Source organism: Pinus tabuliformis, chromosome 2_1 (genome assembly GCF_031772625.1).
Source record: "Pinus tabuliformis cultivar Carrire ecotype Pingquan chromosome 2_1, CPIR1, whole genome shotgun sequence".
NCBI classification, from domain to species: Eukaryota; Viridiplantae; Streptophyta; class Pinopsida; order Pinales; family Pinaceae; genus Pinus; species Pinus tabuliformis.
In genome coordinates, this window is record NC_142299.1 from 917,602,223 (window position 1) to 917,621,303 (window position 19,081).

Genomic DNA, 19,081 nt, shown 5'->3' on the forward strand with positions numbered 1-19,081 from the left:
CTTCGATCTCAATAATGTGCAAAACACACAAAAGGTACGTATGGCAACTGTATATTTGGAACCAAATCAGTTTGTATGGTATCAATGGCTTTGCTCTCGTAAACAATTTATCACTTGGGCAATTTTTACGGAAGAATTGATAGCACATTATGAAGATACAAAAAGCAACACTTTTTTTAGCCAATTGATAAGTCTCAAACAAAAGGGTTCAATAATGGAGCACATTGAGGAGTTCCAAAAATTGAACATAAGGGTAAAAGATATTCCAGAGGAGCATAGGATTGATGTGTTCATAGGGTCTTTAAAGGATAATATCCAACATGATGTTCGCCTTTGGGAACCTGATTCATTAGAGAAGGCATTCAGGTTAGCAAGAAAAATGGAAAGCAAAATTATGGCAACCAGGAAGCATACCACTCACAACTATAAAGACGGAAGTGTTGTTGCCCCTAGTCTTCCACAACCTATAAGGTTGACACCACAACAATTGGAAGAAAAAAGAGCAAAAGGGCTTTGTTACAGTTGTGATAGCAAATACACTAAAGGTCATAAGTGTGCTGAGAAGAAATTATTCTACATAGATTGTGAAGAGGAAGAAGAAAAGGAGCAAGAAAGGTCAAAAGAAGAAGATATACTCCAGGAACAAAGCCTAGATGAAGAACAAATAAATCCGACCATATCTTGTAATGCATTGGCGGGAATTACCACTCCTCAAACCATCAAGATAGAAGGACAAATCAAGAAGAAAAAGGTAATAGTGTTGATTGATTCAGGAAGCACCCACAATTTTATTCATTGTAGGGTAGCAAAAGAATTGAATTGCTTCCTATATCCAGCACCAGAGTGTCAAGTGATGATTGCAAATGGAGGAACAATAAATTGCTCTGGAAAGTGCCATAATATCAAGCTATCCATGGGAGAATATGTATTGACTAGCCCAATGCTTTCCATTCCAATGGGAGGTGCTGATGTTGTACTAGGAGTCCAATGGCTACAATCCTTGGGTACAATAGCTTTTAATTTTCAAGAACTTTTCATCAAATTTTCTACGGAAGGAAAGGAAGTTGAATTAAGGGGTATTGCAGGGAAACCAGGAAAGATAATCAGCTCTAATGGCATGACAAAGCTTCTAAAAAAGGAGCAAAGAGGTGTAATTGCACAATTATGTTCGCTAGATGTTTCCACATTGGAATCATCTATTTCTCCAGATCTCCAAAAAGTCCTGGACAATCATTCCAAGGTATTTGAGACTCCCAAAGGTCTCCCACCTATGCGTGATCATGATCATGCTATTCATCTGATTCCAGGAAGTGTTCCTCCAAACATCAGGCCGTACAGATATCCCTATGTCCAAAAAAGTGAAATTGAACGTATGGTTGCAGAAATGCTAGAGGCTGGTATAATTCAACCGAGTCAAAGTTCTTTCTCAGCTCCAGTAGTATTGGTGCACAAGAAGGATGGATCATGGCGCATGTGTCCAGATTATAGGGAGCTCAACAAGCTCACTATTAAAGATAAGTTCCCCATTCCTGTCATTGATGAATTACTGGATGAATTGCATGGATCAATTTACTTCACCAAGTTGGATCTTCGTTCGGGATATCATCAAATCAGAATGAAGATTGAAGACATTCCGAAAACGACATTTAGAACTCATGAGGGTCATTATGAATTTTTGGTCATGCCTTTTGGCCTTACCAATGCACCTTCAACATTTCAAGGTTTGATGAATTCAATTTTCAAACCATTCCTTAGAAAATTTGTGTTAGTATTTTTTGATGATATACTAATCTACAGCAAGTCTTGGAAGGATCATGTTGAACATGTTGACAGGGTGCTACAACTATTGGAGGAGAAACAATTATATGCAAAAAGATCCAAATGTTTCTTTGGAGTCCAGGAGGTGGAATATTTGGGTCATATTGTATCTCATGAAGGAGTTAAGGTAGACCCTAGCAAAATTAAAGCCATTAAGGAATGGAAAATCCCCACATCCATAAAGCATCTGCGAGGATTTCTTGGGTTGACAGGGTATTATCGCAAGTTTGTTAAGAATTATGGGAGAATAGCAGCACCTCTAACAACATTATTGAAGAAAGATTCATTTTCATGGACTCCGGAAGCAACAAAGGCCTTTGAACATCTTAAAGAGGCAATGTGCCAAGCACCGGTCTTAGCTACACCGGACTTCACAAAAACCTTTATTGTGGAATGTGATGCTTCAGGAAATGGAATTGGTGCTGTTCTAATGCAAGATGAAAGACCCATTGCTTTTGAAAGTCGTCCAATCAAGGGAAAGTTTTTAAGCAAAGCTATTTATGAGAAGGAAATGTTGGCAATACTCCATGCACTTAAGAAATGGCGACCCTACCTAATGGGAAGACACTTCAAGGTAAAAACGGATCATGATAGCCTTAAATACTTTTTAGAACAAAGATTATCCTCTGAAGAGCAACAAAAGTGGGTCACAAAGATGTTGGGTTATGACTTTGAAATCATCTACAAAAAAGGGAAGCAAAATGTGGTGGCAGATGCACTCTCAAGAAAGGATGAGGATGTGGAAGCATTGTTGTGTGCCATTTCTATTATCCAACCAGATTGGATAAACGAAGCAAGGGAGGAATGGAAGAATGACGAAGAAGTGTGGGCACTTATTCGAAAGCTACAACAAGATTCCAGTACTTCTGATACATTTAGCTGGCAAAATGATTCGTTATGGTACAAAGATCGCTTATACCTCTGTAAGAATTCCCAGCTAAAACAAAAGATTCTTATGGAATTGCACACTTCTCCCTTAGGAGGGCACTCAGGATTTTTAAAAACTTACCACAGGGTTAAGAAGGAATTTTTTTGGGATGGCCTTAAATCAGATATTCAAAAGTTTGTGGCGGAATGTTTGGTTTGCCAACAAAATAAAGTTGAAACAATTAAGACACCAGGTCTATTACAACCTTTATCCATTCCAAGCCAACGTTGGGAGGAGGTTTCAATGGATTTTATCACAGGTTTACCCAAGTCTGAGGGAAAGAGTGTCATCATGGTGGTAGTTGACAGACTTACCAAGTATGCACACTTTTGTGCATTATCACATCCATTTAAAGCCAGTACAGTTTCTACTGCATTTATGGAAACAATTCAAAAGCTACATGGAAACCCAAAGATTATTGTAAGTGACAGAGATCCCATTTTCACTGGAAATTTTTGGACAGAATTATTTTCTTGTCTTGGTACTCAGTTAGCTCATAGCTCATCTTATCATCCTCAATCTGATGGGCAAACTGAGATAGTAAACAAATGTTTGGAAGGATATCTTCGTTGCTTTGTATCTGATAAACAGACACAATGGGTCAAATGGTTGCCTCTGGCTGAATGGTGGTATAACACTTCCTTCCATACAGCAACAAAAATGACCCCATTTATGGCACTTTATGGGTATCAACCACCATCCATCACATCATATTTAAGAGAAAATTCTAAGGTTCAGGCAGTGGAACATCACATCGAACATCAACAACAAGTCCTCCAACTCTTAAAGGATAACCTCGTGTTGGCACAAAATAGAATGAAACAACAGGCAGATCAACATCGCAGTGAAAGAAGTTTTGATGTAGGTGATTGGGTATTCCTACGGCTACAACCATATAAGCAAATGTCCCTAAAGCAAGCTAAGAAGGATAATAAATTATCACCAAAGTATTATGGTCCGTACAAGGTGTTGCAAAAGATTGGTACTATGGCATACAAATTGGAGCTTCCTGCAGCTTCTCGATTGCACCCAGTTTTCCATGTTTCATGTTTAAAGAAGGTTATAGGTGACAAGCTCCCAATTCAAACAATATTGCCAGAACTTGACGAGGAAGGAAAAATTATATTGGAACCGGAAGCAGTCACAGAAACAAGAACTCGACAGCTACGAAATCGATCAATTTCAGAGTATCTTATCAAGTGGAAGAACTTATCCGCTGAAGATTCCACATGGGAGGATGAGAATTTTATGCAGAAGTATCCAGAACTACTCAAGCGTTGAGGACAACACTTTTTTGAAGGAGAGGGGCATGTTGGGTCCCTATAATACTAGTGATTACCCCATTACTATTGTAGTTATACCCCTTATTTATATTGTTGTGCCGCTATTACCCCCATATTGTTATTTCTGTGCCCCATAGAATCCCTCTATTGTTATTTTTGTGGCTTTATATTATTATTGTTAGGTCGGCTGGATTATATTGTGACTCCTTAGACTCCTATATATAGAAAGGAGGTTTTGTCATTTGTATCATCCAAGAATTGTTCATTTATGTAATGTAAAGGAGGTTTCCCCCTCGAAGAGGCTGAATTCTAAGGCGTTGATCTATCTTTTCCATATTTTCTTGAGCTGGTTCCATAACATTGTTGCTCATGTAAATTCTAGGGTTTGTAACAAAGCCCTAGTAGAGATTGATATTCTAGGATATGATGATATTGTTTTCGATATGATTTAGTCTAGGGTTTGCATCAAACCTTAGTAAAGTCTAACATTGTTGAAACATTAGATGCATGGTAGGATTGTTATTAATTACTGATATCTAAGGCTTTGTGTCTCTAAGATGGAATCTAGGGTTTGTAATGGATCATAGTAGAATCTGTCATATATCTCTGAAAATAATATTGAGGCCCTAGATAGAATGAGACTAATCTAAGTTGCTTTATGTTGTAGTCTAGGGTTTGTAACAAAACCCTAGCAAGAAGTTGAAGTTTAGAAGTATATGTCTCTTACTGATTATGAACCTAACTAGGTTTAGGTATTTGATGTCTAAAGTATTTGATTGTTTTGATGGTTCCATTATATTGACATAACTTTGATACTGTTAACTTCATGCTTCTATATATATATATATATATATATATATATATATATATATTTACATGTACATGTACATATACATTTACATATATATATTTGGTTGCACTTGCTATTAAAGTTTTGCAGGTACACATGATGTCCGTATAAGCCTTACCATGATGACTTTGATGAAGTTATGAAAGGTTGAAGTTTCTCTGAAGCTTCTAACAAAATTGTATATGGATAACTTGATGATACAAACAACATCTGAATGAATGAGAACCTCGAAGGTTTGTTTTTATATGTATTTGAAAGTTTATTATTGATTGGGGTTGTGTTTGTGCAAGTGAATCTCTCCACAAAAAGGTTGAACACTTTGGAAGCATGCTTGAACAAATGGATATATTTGGTTTAAGTCTATTAGGAGAGATGAAGCATTTAATGGCAGATATTTGGGAGGAGATCTGGCTAACCATGATGATGTATTGATCCCGAAGAGGGAGGGTGGCATTGGTCATGGAGCTCTGACCTTGGATACACACCGAGACTCCCGGGTTGATGGTTAACTAGTAAGCCTGATGGTACCTAAAGTGGTTGAAAGCTTGAGTCCATCTTAGTCCCACTCGGATAGATAACCCTAGTCAGGTATCTAGTCTATGGCATTGGGTGTGGTTAAACTCTTTGTAGTTCATATTGGAGATCTTCCATGTACCTTTATATAGCTGTAATTATGAATACCTCCCTAGTTAAGAGGGAGTGTTGAAGAATATAACTAGGTTTGGTGTTCATAAATGTATTTAAGTCACAATATAATGCATTTATCAAAAGAAAGAAAAATACAATTTTACTATTATTAAATTGACTTATTAAAGCATGGGTTTCATGCTTGGGTCAACTGTTTTAGGTCAAAACCTCCATTGAATTATTCTAGGGTTTATGTCAAGTGTCCTTATCTATGTTCTAATGTAAAGAATCCTTCTTGGGATTTTTTTGTCAACAAAGAAATTTATTTTATATTAAAATTTGTCTTCTAGGTCCCCTCCACCAAGTCGACCTCAAAACAGGACAAGTTAGCCTAAAACTAGGCAACAAAATCACTATATAAAGGCAACAAATCGACCTCAGTTGTCACACACACTCAACTAGTTCGATCTGTAACTTCTGGGGCCAAAAAAAGTGTGAATTTCAAGGAAGAAGAGGAAGAAGGATAGCTAAGGAGAAGGAGGTATCTCACAAGAATAATAAGTTGAAATATTCTCTCTCTTTCCCACATGTGTGAAGTTGTCCAACTACTGGAAGGGGGCCAAATTTCTGTAGTAACTAGGAGGCCGAAATTCTACTGTTGGGGGTCGAAATTATGAAACTGGGAAGTCAAATTTCTGGATTGGTTTTTGGGCTGGAGTCGGTGGATAAGAAGAGACTACTATATCATCTTATAAGGCTGACTTGGTGGAGGAGAAAAGCCTATTGGTCTAGGGTCTTGGTCCATCTCAATCTGAATTACTGAAGGAAGAGTCCATTGACTAGTATTTCCCCTATATAAGGGTTTTAGCCTTGACTGTGTGCCTACATCTGGTGTCCCTAATCTTCATGTTTTTATTTTGATAATTTCTTGATGAAAAAAGATAGAAGAAGAACACAATAAAGTTAATAAGGACATAATAATATCACAAGAAATTATTAACATAAGAAAATATTTATGCCTTTCTTATTTTCTAACATGGTTTCAGAGCTAAGGTGAAAGAAGGAAGGAAAAAGGTAGCCTAAAGATCTATTGAAAGGAGAATAAGGAGTTTCGAGGTTAGAAATAGAATATTTCAACATGAAAAACTCAATGAAGGCATAAAACAAACTAGAAGGAGACTCCAAATATAGGGCCTAGAAAAAGAGAATAGATCTCATTCTCGAAAAGAATAAAGTCTTAAATCTTGTTCAAGGAAGAGTCAAGAAGCCTATTGATGAATCAAGTAATGCATATAAAGTGAAGTTTAGAGAACTTGAAAGATTAGATATGAGTCTAATAGTGGATGGAGTTAATGATAACTTAATTCCATACATACCCAACATAAATTCCGCTTAAGAAATGTATGAGGCTCTCTCCAATTTATTCACAATCAAAAAATTGGTCAAATTGCAAGCCTCAAGAATGAGCTAAGAATTACTAAGATGGAAAATGATGATATCGTTTCATCATAATTTTTAAGGATATCTAGAATTAGGTATGAACTCTAAGAAATAGATGAAGTTTTCCCAGAAAAGGAGCTTGTAATTGCTGCCCTTCTAGGACTACCTAAATCTTGGAGCGCCTTTGCATCAGGACTCAACAGTTGGAAGGATATGCCAACATTTGAACAAATGTGGAATGCATGTAGTGAAGAAGAAGACATAATATTGATGGTAAACAAGAAAAAGGAGAATGAAGAAGAAAACACCTTGATTGCTTACTCTACTCATCGCAAAAAGAAGGGAACCTTCAAGAAGTTCAAAGGACCAAAGAAGAATATGGAACTATCCAAGGTTGAATGTTACAATTTCCACAGGATGGGACATTACCAAAGTCATTGTCTTGATAATCCAAGAAATAAGAAAAGAAATAGGGATCAAACAAATTTTGTTGATAAATTTCCATCTAAGAAGAAAAAGGTTGAAAAATAATCAAAAGGCAAGGACTTATACTACTAAGTCCTCCCTTACACATATCCCCGCTTGGTCTTCTATTCTAAGTTTTGAATTTCCTTTATGTTTTCTAAATTTGTAGATCTAACAGGTTGTGCTAAAGACATTTTTGAATTATTTTTATAAGTTGTAGGTCTCCCTCAAAGATTGGATTGAGAGGGATACTCCAACAAAATACCAAAAGATAAGTATTATGTTCTTTGTTTCATCTTTTCATGTTTGGTTTCTCACATGAAGACCTGTTTGAATAATACACTAATAAATTTTTATATTTTCCGTATTATGAAAGTTTGTTGAATACTCAAGGAGGTGAATTCAAAGGATAAACTTGAAACATGAAAGAAGTTCTACCCTTCAAGAATTGATATCATACAAGGCTTGTTAAAGAACAACTTGAGGCATGGCTTAGCCTATAAGCTTTGTTGCAAAGATCTCTTTATATAACGATCATTCTTCCTTTAGATTTTGTTCTACATTACTATCATTGTTATGTTTACAATTTTGAATTGTAAGAGATTCTTGTTTGGGTGATTAATCATTAGATTTAATATACCCTCATTATATTTTGATCCTTCGTATGGAATCCTAAGAGGTTCTCTATAAAACCCAAACCTAAGGGCATGTCTATAGTTATGAAACCATAGTCTACTTCAGGTTAAAGATGAAGACTAGAAATCCTATTCTCTTGTTTAGAGTCTTGGTATTGCCATAATAAAAACCCTAGTCCTTTAGGGTTTGTTGTTAATGTTTAAATGAAGCTCTAGACTTTTAGAGTTTGGTAAATTAGGGTTTATGACCAAAACCTTTGTAATGTCTATAATAAGATTCTAGGGATAAAACCCTAGGTGTATATTAGTTTGTATGACCAAAAACCCTAGTTTGAATAAATTGTTGTATATCTAACTGTGATGTATTGAACTTTGTGTCATAGGTTTACCTAGTAAATATGGATGAGAAATTCATCCTATATATGTATATTCGAGTATGCTAATTGTTGTTGCTTATGTAAATTCTAGTGTTTGTAACAAATCCTTAGTAGAGATTGATATTCTAGGATATAATGATATTGTTTTCGATATGATTTAGTATATGGTTTGCATCAAACCTTAATAAAGTCTAACATTGTTGAAACATTAGATGCATCATATTATTTTTATTAATTACTGAGATGTAAGGCTTTGTGTCTCTAAGGTAAAATATAGGGTTTGCAATGGATCATAGTAGAATCTATCATATATATTTGAAAATAATATTGAGGCCCTAGATAGAATGAGACTGATCTAAGTTTCTTTATGTTGTAGTCTAGGGTTTGTAACAAAAACCTAGCAATAAGTTGAAGTTTAGAGGTATATGTCTCTTACTAATTATGAACCAAACTAGGTTTAGGTATTTGATTGTTTTGATGGTTCCTTTATATTGACATAACTTTGATATTGTTAAATTCATTCTTATATATATATATTTGGTTGTACTTGCTATTAAATTTTTGCAGGTACACATGATGTTCGTATAAGCATGATCAAGATGACCTTGATGAAGTTATGAAAGGTTGAAGTTTCTCTGATTCTATAGAAGAAGAAAGTAGTTAATCTCCATAAGTTAAATGGGAGCCTGAATAAAAGAAAGGGTATATCTCCCCAATTGAGAGGGAGGGAACATTATGATAGTGAACACCTTGAATTAAAGAAAAAGCACTGAGAAGAACTAATAATGTTTTTGGTGTTGCTGAAGAAATGAAAGAAGAAGAGGAAAGCTTATGATAAAGTTGTATATGGATAACTTGATGATACAAACAACATCCAAGTGAATGAGGACCTCGAAGGTTTGTGTTTATATGTGTATTTGAAAGTTCATTAGTGATTGGGGTTGTGTTTGTGCAGGTTAATCTCTCCACAAAAAAGGTTGAACACTTTGGAAGCATGTTTGGACAAATGGATATATATGGTTTAGGTCTATTAGGAGAGATGAAGCATCTAATGGTGGATCCTTGGGAGGAAATCTAGCTAGATGTGATGATGTATTGATCCTGAAGAGGGAGGGTGGCATTGGTCATGGAGCTTTGACCTTGGATACACACCTAGACCCCTGGGTTGATGGTTAACTAGTAAGTTTGATGGTACCTAGAGTGGTTGAAAGCTTGAGTCCATCTTAGTCCCACCCAGATAGATAACCCTAGTCGGGTATCTAGTCAATGACACCGAGTGTCCTTGAACTCTTCGTATTTCATATTAGAGATATTACATGTACCTCTATATAGTTGTAATTATGAATACCTCCCTAGTTAAGAGGCAACATTGAAGAATGTAACTAGGCTCTGTCTTCATACATGTATTTGAGTCACAATATAATGTATTTATCAAAATAAAGAAAAATTTAATTTATTATTATTAAATTGACTTATTAAAGCATGGGTTTCATGCTTGGGTCAAATGTTTTAGGTCAAAGCCTCCATTGAAGGCTTCTAGGGTTTATGTCAAGTGTCCTTGTCCATGTTCTAATGTAAAGAACCCTTCTTGGGAATTATTTGTCAAGAAAGAAATTTATTTTATATTAAAATTAGTCTTCTAGGCCTCCCCCACCAAGTCGGCCTCAAAATTGGGCCAGTCGGCCTAAATCTAGGCAACATAATCAATATATAAAGGCAAAAACTCAACCTCATATTTCATTCACACTCAACTGGTTCAATATGAAACTTTTGGGGCTAGAAAAAGTACAAATTTCAAGGAAGAAGAGGAAGAAGGATAGCTAAGGAGAAGGAGGTATCTCACAAGAATAAGAAGTCGAAATTTTATCTCTCTTTCCCACATGTGTGAAATTGTGCAGTTGTTGGAAGGGGGCTAGAATTTTGCAGTAACTAGGAGCCTGAAATTCTGCTGTTGGGTGTGAAAATTCTGCAACTGGGAAGTCGAATTTCTAAATTGTTGTCGAGATGGAACCGCTGGAAAAGAAAAGACTACTATGTCATCTTGGAAGGATGAACTAGTGGAGGAGGAAAGTCTGTTTGTCTAGGGTATTGGTCCATCTCAATCTAAATTACTGAAGGAAGATTTCGTTGACTGGGTTTTCCCCTATATAGGGGTTTTAGCCTAGTTGTTCGCCTACATCTGGTGTCATTGATCTTCATGTTTTGATTTTGATAATTTCTTGATGAAACAAAGATAAAAGAAGAACACAAGAAAGATAATAAGGACATAAGAATATCACAAATAATTATTAACATAAGAAAATCTTTCTGCCTTTTTGATTTCTAACAACAAGGTCGCGTGGACATAGAGATAAGCCCCTAAGGAAACAAGAAAATAACAAAAGTAATCTGGGCCCTCCGAACTAGATTCCCAGTAATAGAAATAAAATGAATATTCTTGGTTTTCTAGATTATCCTCAATGAAGTGTTGTCCTTGCTAGGTTATGTTGTTGTAGTAAAGTATAAATAAATTAGAAAAGGTTGGAATCATTGTAGTTGTGATTGTGTCATGGATACACAATGTCTCACAATATAGAGAACAATTTTCTGTTTGGTTTAGCTGTGTAAAGAGCACGAACGACAAAGAAATAGAAGGAAATTTTGCGTGACTGAAAGTAGAAGAAGCCTGAGAAATGAAGTCCATGGTAGACATTTGATCATGAAAAGGTGAAGTCAAGGAATGTGTGCCAAGATCTGAGTGTAATAGAATGCTATGAAATATGTAAGTATGGTGTGTTGAAATATTGTTTAAATTTTGTATTGTAAAGAAGAGGAACATAGTATGGGATTCAAGGCTTTAGAGTTTGTATGTATAGAGTAGAGTTTGTTTGTATGTAAGGATTGTGGATTGAATAGAGGTGAAGACACAAAGTAGGGATTGAAGTGCATAATCAGAGGATATCTTAAGAAGAGACAAATTTAATCATAAATAAAGAAAACAATATAAACAAGAACATGAGTGGATTTTAGTTTGAAAACGTTATGAAAAAGAGAACTAACAAGAAACTTAGGTTGGTGCATACATTTTATAGGGGATTGGTGTCTCCTTATGGTTGGTGTTGAGTAAAGAATTTCAGGGGTTGGTGCCTACTTCTGGTCAGTGCTAGTAAAACATTTCAGGGGGTTGGTGTGTCCTTCTGGTAGGTTCTAGTAAAACATTTCAAGAGATTGGTGCTTCCTTTTGGTCAATGCCAGTAAAACATTTAAGGGGGTTGTTGCATCCTTCTAGTCAATGATAGTAAAATTTTTCAAGGGGTGGATACCTCCTTCTAGTTAGTGCCAATAAATCAATGTAACAATAGGTTGGTGCTTACAATATCATTCAATAGTAAAAGATGTTTCTTATATATAAATAATAAAATAAGTTTCTTATCTATCTATCTATATATATCTAGATATATATATATATATATATATATATATATATATATATATATATATATATATATATATATATATATATATATATATATATATATATATATATATATATATATATATATATAGTGTATTTTGATGTTGCTGACATGATTGATATAATATTTTCATTGAAGTGTTTTAATTGGCTAAGATTAACTATTATACACATTAACCTCTCCTCAGTATAACCATATTTCTAATAATTGGTCTCAGACTTGGTTCCTTTAGAATTAGTTCAATTGCTAGAAGGGAGATCTCAAGGGAACATGGTTGAATAGTTTGTAGTATGCACCAGATGAAGCACCATTATTGGATGGATCAAATTATGAAATTTGGAAGGTAAGAATGGAATGCCATTTAATGGATATTGACTTGGATGTATGGAAATCTATAGTAGATGGAAAGAAGGATAATAAGTATAATACAAAATTCATGAAGTCAATTTTGAATGAACTGTCAAAATATGATTCTAATAAGGTAATTCATTGTGAGACTACAAAATAAATATGGGATAAGTTGCAAGGCATCATTGAAGGAGGTAACAATGAAGGAAAAAAAGATAAGGAGAATAAGAATAAGAGGAAGAAAAATAAGAAGTCATATCAGAAAGGAAAAGCTCTCAAAAAATCAAAGAGGATCAAAGACCATTTCTATTCAAATAATGAACCAAATGATGAATCAAATCCTCTTGTCATGAATGCCCAAGTTGTTGATCATCAAAAGAATAATTTATCTTCAGAAAATGTAGTTGAAGGGGATGAAGATGTAAAAGAGGTGCAATCCATCTCAAAACTTATTGATCAACAAAGTGAATATAACCAAAAAAAGAAGTTATATTCAGAAGAAGAAATTAAAGATAAGGTAGGTATTCAAGGTGAGCTCACTGTTTCCCTGGAAGAGATAAAGAGACTCATAATTTGGAACAAAGAGAAGAAATATCTATTGCATGGATATGAAGACAAAGATCATGAAATAGAGAAAATGGTCATAATCCTTAAAGCTCTATTGCAAGAAGAAAAAAAAATGACATAAGTGGTCACCAACGAGCTGAAAGAAAATGAAGAACACTATGATAATCTAGAATCCAAGGTTGTGTATTTGAGAAACAATATTAAATAGAAAAAGGATCATCTAAGGTTTGGAAAGGATTATGAAGCCTTAGATATTATACTTAACAACCAAATATCCCCTTGTATTAAAATATGCCTTGGTTATAAGGAAGATAATGAGACATCCAAAGAAGAATCAAGATCAACAACATCCAAGGAAAATCCTAAGAGATATGTTAAAGTACTTAATAAGTCAATCAAAGAAAGAAACAATAAAAAAGAAAGTGAGAAATAGAAGAAAAATGATCAGATCAACTCGACAAGTAGACATGGAACAAGAAAGCAACAAAAATCTAAGCTTCCTCAAGCAAGGAATCAAGGCAAGCCAACTCCCTCAAAAGGATCAACTCCTCCAAGAAGATTCTCCACAACAAGGTACTCAAACATATTTATTGGATATTATTTTATTTTGCATAAGTTTGGCCACAAAAAAATGAGTGTAAAGTTTATGTAAGAAAATAATAGAGAAGAAGAAAATCCTTCAAAGATACCATGAATAACAATGTAAGAAGCAAACCCAAAAGTATGTATGAAAGTGGAATTAGTAAAAGTAATTCTTTTGCTCCCTTATGGAATTACATTGATTGTTATAAATGTAATAACCATGGGCACATGATGTAGGAGCATCTGGACTTAGCCAACAATGTGAAAGTTTGTTCACATGTTGTGGCTAAACAAGTTGAATTTCATTGACCTGATTGGTTAAAAGTCAGTTTTTACCGAGAGGGTTGGATCTCTCAATAAATGAGTTGTATTTCATTTATTGTAATAAGTTAGGAAATTGTCTTATTCTAGATTCAAAGATAAGTTGTTAGCATAGGTGTGTGGTGGAGCTAGGAATTAGAGATTTACTGTTAGATTGATTAAAAATAGAGATTGAGTTGTTAAGCACAGTTAGAGTAATCTTCGATTGATAAAAGGAAGGAAAAAAATGTAATGAGGGGAGAGAGGATTGAGTGGAGCGAGAGTCAAGAGTAGCGTGTGGATTTCCTTTTGAAACAGAGGTCTTTTATTGTTGTAATCGAGCCAAGGCCGAGACTCTGTAACTTCTTTTATTATGAATAATTGTTGCTCTGTGTGTGATCATATATCTAGCCCATGGAAATTCTCATTTTTCTTTCGTTCTTTATATTCAGGACAGAGTTGATTATTTCCCTATCTTTATGTTTCACGATATAAACTGCAGGATTAATAGAAATCGTAGGCCTTTTATATAAATATCATTGTTTGATGCCCGCTTTAATCCCAACCGTTGGATCACCCATATCGGATCGGTAAAGTTTGTTTACATGGTTTCGGTCCCGCAAGCAGAAATCCAGTTTACACTAAGAGTCAGTGAAAAACATAGAGTGGATCCGAAATCCGGACTTGAAATATTATAGACGGAGGCTTTTAACTTTATCGGGTCTGTGGATCTCAATCGCATCACAACTCTGAAGCGGAAGGAGCCTGGCCAGTGGACTTGTGACTTGCGATTGTGCGATTCCATTGAGACCGTTGGATTGCGAACAATCATGGCCGTTTGATTGTGAAGCATCAATCACATCGAGAATCATAATGGTGGGTGAGCGACCCTTTGTGTGTTGCGAGTAGCGACGTGCGATCGCTAATATATATATCGCATCGCAACATTTGAGTGGAGCAATAAGGCCTTAAGCGGGGGGGAACAACAATTGTCGATATGCAATGCAATCGGCGCGATAAATCTCATCGGAACTTTTAACAAAGGAAAGCACTAGATCGTGACCCTTGCAACTGGCAATTATGCGATTTAATTTGGACCGTTGGTTCATTTAGATCATGATCTACGGTGTACCGTCAAGCGCTTCTAATTTAAAAGGGAAAATCATTGTTTTGGCCTTTTTCCAAAGGCATTCTGGTTAGAAAGGAAAAGGTTGGATTGTTAAAGAAACGGTGACCTGCGGGGTGATTGTTGAGATTTCTGAAGCCATTGTTTCTGCTTGCGTCATTTGTGGTATCAGAGCAGAAGTTAAGGTTGATTGTAGCAAAAATATTGCCAAGGAGAGGAGCTGACATTGGTCAAGGAAGACCTGAAGCAAATGCGGTTCTGTCAGTGGAGATCTGAAGTCTGCGTACAAGGATGGACACTATGGAGACTTCCCAGAGAAGAGCACCTAATGAAGGAGATGATAGTGCTACAAAAGAATCTTCTGAGGAGGAAGGAGAAGAAGAAAATGAAACTACCAAAGTCATCAAGATGTTGGTGAAAGTAGGAGGAAAACCAAAGGTGGAAATTCCTATGTATGAAGGGAGTCTACACGTAGAAGAAATAATGGATTGGATCAGGTCCTTAGACAAATACTTTGACTATGAAGAGGTTGATGACAAGAAGATGGTGAAGTTTGCAGTTACCAGATTGAGGGGTCATGCAACTATCTGGTGGGATGAGCTACAGACATCCAGAACGAGGAAAGGAAAGTCCAAGATCAAGCAATGGGACAAAATGGTAAGTAAAATGAAAGCCAAATTTATGCCTAAAGACTATCAGTTAAATCTTTTTAAACAATTGCAAAATTTAAGGCAAAAAGGAATGTCTGTTAAAGAATACACTGAAGAGTTTTATAGATTGAGTATTAGAGTAGGACATGTAGAAGATGACATGGAAAAGGTAGCTAGATATATCAATGGCTTAAGGTACGACATACAAGATGAGATTAGCTTGTTAAGTCTGAAGACTATTAAGGATGCCTATCAAGCAAGTTTGAAGGTAGAAGAGAAGATATTGAGAAAACAAAATCAGAGGAATAGAGGAAGAAGCTCAGTAAGAGGTAGAGGAACTACTAGACCAAGGGGACAACAACATCAACATGAAGCAGTAAGTTCAAGTAGAAGACCACCATAGAGGGGAGAATTTAATAGAGGAAGATTTGCGCCCAGAGGAAGAGGTCGAGGAATAGATGTTCGATGTTATACATGTGGAGAATGGGGACATGTGTCGTGGGATTGTCCTCATAATAAACCAGCAAGTCAGAGGAATGCAAATGTGGCTGAGGCAAAGCTAGAACCACCTCGACTTATGGAAAAGTAAGAATCCCCTGAAGTACGAGAATCCCTGTCATTGAGAAGGACTTTGCTTAAGACATAGAAGGAGATTGAAGAACCAGCGCAGAGGAACAATTTATTTATAACTACTTGTAAATCAAAAGGTAAGTGTTGTAAAGTAATAATTGATAGTGGAAGCACTGACAACCTTGTTTCTACAGAGATGGTGGGCAAGCTTGGACTAGCAAAGACAATACACCCTACTCCTTACAAAGTGTCATGGTTACAAAAAGGACATCAGATTATTGTGACAGAACAATGCAAGGTTGAGATACAAATTGGTACGTATACAGATGTGATATTATGTGATGTAATTCCCCTGGATGTATGCCATGTATTACTGGGAAGACCATGGCAATTTGATTGGAAAGCTATTCATGATGAGAGGAGAAATACTTATTCTTTGGAGAAGGATGGAACTAAACATACATTGCTACCATTGAAGGATGACACTGACAAAGGAACACCTGGAAGTAGTATTATGCTGATAATCAAAAAGGAGCTGCTACAGGAAGTAGTGAAGAATGAGGAGTTGCATTTTGCTATTATGGGAAGACCAAAGGTAATTTTAACTTCCACAAACTTGGATGATTTCCCTGAAGGAGTTAAAATTCTATTAGATGATTTTGCTAATATTATTGTGGATGAGTTTCCAAATGCGTTGCCATCGATTAGGAGTATTAGTCATCATATTGATCTAATACCAGGAGCGAGTTTGCCAAATAAAGCAGCGTACAGATTAACTCCTCAAGAGAACACAGAAGTTGGAAGACAAGTGCAGGAGTTGATGGATAAGGGGCTAATCAGAGAAAGTCTTAGTTCATGTGCTATACCAACAGTACATAGTCCAAAGAAAGGAGGAGAATGGCATATGTGCACAAATTCCAGAGCCATAAACAAGATCACTATCAGGTATAGATTTCCTTTGCCACGCATGGATGATTTAATGGATTGCTTGAGTGGATCAAAATATTTTACTAAAATAGATTTGAAGAGTGGATATCATCAAATAAGAATTTGAGAAGGCAATGAATGGAAGACTGCATTTAAAACAAACAGTGGGTTGTATCAGTGGTTAATGATGCCTTTGGACTCACTAATGCACCTAGCATGTTCATGAGATTAATGAATGAAGTCTTGAAGGAATATGCAGGCAAGTTTTTTATTGTTTATCTTGATGATATTCTAGTTTTTAGTAAAAGTAAAGAAGAACATCTAGAGCATCTTAAGTTGTTTCTAAGAACTCTGCAGAAGGAGAAACTACTGATAAATCTGAAGAAATGTAGTTTCATGAAGGAAGAATTAATTTACTTGGGATTTGTAGTTTCTAAAGAAGGATTGAAAATGGATCAGAGAAAGTCCAAGTAATTTGGAACCGGCCTATTCCCAGAAATATATTTGAGGTAAGGAGTTTCCATGGTCTTGCAAGTTTTTACAGAAAGTTTATCAAAGGCTTTAGTCAGATTTGTGCACCAATTCTTGAAATAATTAAGGAGATCAATCAGCCATTTAAGTGGGCAGAAGCAGCAGACAGGAATTTGAAATTGCTAAAGAAGAAAATCACAGAGGAACCAATTTTAGCTTTGCTTGATTTTGAAAAAGTATTTCAAGTTGAAACAAATGCTAGTGGAGTTGCAGTTGGTGTAGTTTTGAGTCAAGAATAAAGACCGATAGCTTACTTCAGTGAGAAATTGAATGAAGTGAATAAGAAGTATTCTTCTTATGATAAAGAGTTTTACGCTATTGTAAAAGCCTTGAAAAAATGGAGACATTATTTGCTACCAAAGGAATTCATATTGTATTCGGACAACCATGCCTTACAGTTCATCAATAACCAGCCAAAGTTGAACTAGAAACATGGCAAGTGGGTAGAATTTTTGCAAAGTTTTACTTCTGTGATAAAACAAAAGAGTGGTAAGTCAAATAAAGTTACTGATGCATTGAGCAGGGTAAGTTTTATTGTGCATGAATTCAAAGTGGGTGTTGTAGGATTTGAGGAAATGATTGAAATGTACAAAGATGATGCATATTTCAAAGATATCTATACAATAGTTCAGAATCCAATAGTTCATAACAGAAGTTAGTGGTTGGATTATCTCATTCAAGGAGGCTTATTGTTTAAAATCAACAAGTTGTGTATTCCCAAATGTTCTATGAGGGAAAACATAATAAAGGAGAAACATAGTGGAGGATTATTTGGTCACTTTGGACAAGATAAAACCTTTGCTCAGGTGAATGCTTTTTATTATTGGCCAAAAATGTAGACTGATGTTAAGAAATTTGTTGAGAAGTGTAGGATATGTCAGCATGCTAAAGGAAGGAGCCAGAATACAGGATTGTATCAGCCATTGCCAATACCAGACCGACTGTGGGATGCAGTTAGCATGGATTTTGTTTTGGGATTACCAAAAACCCAGAGAGGGAATGATTCCATTTATGTTGTAGTAGATATATTTTCCAAGATGGCACATTTCATTGCTTGTAAGAAGACTAGTGATGCAACACATATAGCTAATCTATTTTTTTCAAAAATTGTAAGATTACATGGATTGCCTGTAAGTATTGTGTTTGATAGAGATACAAAGTTTGTAGGGCATTTTTGGAGAACTCTTTGGAAGAAACTGGGAGCTAACCTCAATTTTAGTTCAGCATACCATCCTCAAACAGATGGACAGACCGAGGTAGTAAACAGGAGCTTGGGAAACATATTGAGAAGTTTAGTGTATCAAAATCCTAAGCAGTGGGATTTAGCACTAGCTCAGGCTGAATTTGCTTATAATGATACTCCAAACCGAAGTACTGGAATGAGTCCATTTTAGATTGTTTTTGGAATGAATCCAAGAGGTGTGTATGAGCTCAGAAATTTCGGTAAACAGGAGACAAGAAGTGCAAAACCTAAAGAGTTTACAGAGCAGATGCAGAGACTACAAGAAGATGTCAAAGGCATATTGCAGGAAAGCAGTGGAAAATACAAACAGAGGGTAGATATGAAAATAAGAGAGAAATAATTCCAAGTGGGAGATTTAG